Raw genomic sequence first — 1,510 nt, forward strand, 5'->3', positions numbered from 1 at the left:
CCAAACGTTAAGGTAGATAGCTAGTGGGAAGCAGCCGCATAGCTGAGGGAGATCAACTCGGTGCTTTGTGACTGCCTGGAGGGGTGGGATAGGGAGGGTGGGAGGGAGGGAGACACAAGAGGGAAGAGATACGGGAACTTATGCATATGTATAACTGATTCACTTTGTTATAGAGCAGAAACTACCATACCATTGTAAAGCAATTATACTCCAATAAAGATGTAAAAAAAAAAAAAAAAGTATGCCCTATGTGTTATATGGGCTCATTGGATGGTCACAAATGTGGAGGGAAAACAGTCAATATTTGAAGAGATATAATTATTTAAAAATTTGAGACTGCAAGTGGCTGTGTGCTGAGGGACCCGGGCTGCCATGGTCTCAGACGAAGATGAATTGAATCTTCTAGTTATCGTAGTTGATACCAGCCTAATTTGGTGGAGAAAGCAAGCATTAAAGTAATCTCAGTTTACTTTATCAAAATGCTTAAATGCAGTGATGGTGTTAGGAAATTCTCATTTATTCATGAATCATTCCAACAAACTTGCTGTGATTCCAAGTCACATTCAAGAAACTCAATTCTTATATCCCGGAAAGAATGGCAGACTTGGAGACTTCTTTGGAGACTCTGGCAACCCTTCTTCTGAATTTAATCCCTCAGGAAGTGAAGATGAAAACATGAGTTGTTAACTTCAGCAAATGAAATTATTGTTGAAGAGATAAAAGATCTAATGACCAAGAGTGACATAGAGGGTCAACATACAGAAACTCTGCTGGCAGGATCCCTCGCCAAAGTTGTTTGCTACATTCATGGAATGAACAAGGAGGTTAAAGATAATCAGGAAGTTAAATCGTCTATTGGGTGATTAAGGCTGCAGAAGACAGTGTGTTGCAATATATGAACTTCATGAATGTCAACTTTGCAGCACAGAAGCAGAATATTTTGATTGGTGCCTGCGTGTTAGACTCTGATTCAGGACTCCTCCAAAAAGCTTGTGACATCACAGGGGGACTGTACTTGAAGATGCCTCAGAGGCTTTCCCTTCTGCAGTATTTACTGTGAGTTTTTCTTCCTGATCAAGATCAGAGATCTCAGTTAATCCTCCCACCCCCAATTCTTGTTGACTACTGGGCTGCTTGTTTCTGTCATCGAAATCTCATTGAAATAGGCTACATCTGTTCTGTGTGCTTGTCAGTATTCTGCAATTTCAGCCTTAGCTGCACTACATGCAAGACAGCCTTTAAGATTTCTCTACCTCCAGTACTGAAGGCCAAGAAAAAGTAACTAAAAATGTCTGCATGGTAGTAAAAATTGTTTCTCCATCACTTAGAGCTATTAATATAAATTATATGGCAAAATCTATGTTAGGAAGGCTCTGAAAAAAAGATATGTGTAAGATAATTTTTAATGAACTTTCTTACAGGAAATATTGTAAAACATCATGCTCATCCTGTGTTTCTGGGGAGCTGATTTATTGAAGGCAGTCATTCTATGCAATATACCCTAAAATCT

General features: G+C 39.2%; 1 pseudogene; it reads left to right on the plus strand.

The window, feature by feature from the left end:
* The first annotated feature begins 372 nt into the window (after positions 1 to 372).
* Positions 373 to 1,282, plus strand: LOC136122771 (general transcription factor IIH subunit 3 pseudogene; annotated as a pseudogene).
* The last annotated feature ends 228 nt before the right edge of the window (positions 1,283 to 1,510 follow it).

This window comes from Phocoena phocoena, chromosome 4 (assembly GCF_963924675.1).
Source record: "Phocoena phocoena chromosome 4, mPhoPho1.1, whole genome shotgun sequence".
NCBI lineage: Eukaryota > Metazoa > Chordata > Mammalia > Artiodactyla > Phocoenidae > Phocoena > Phocoena phocoena.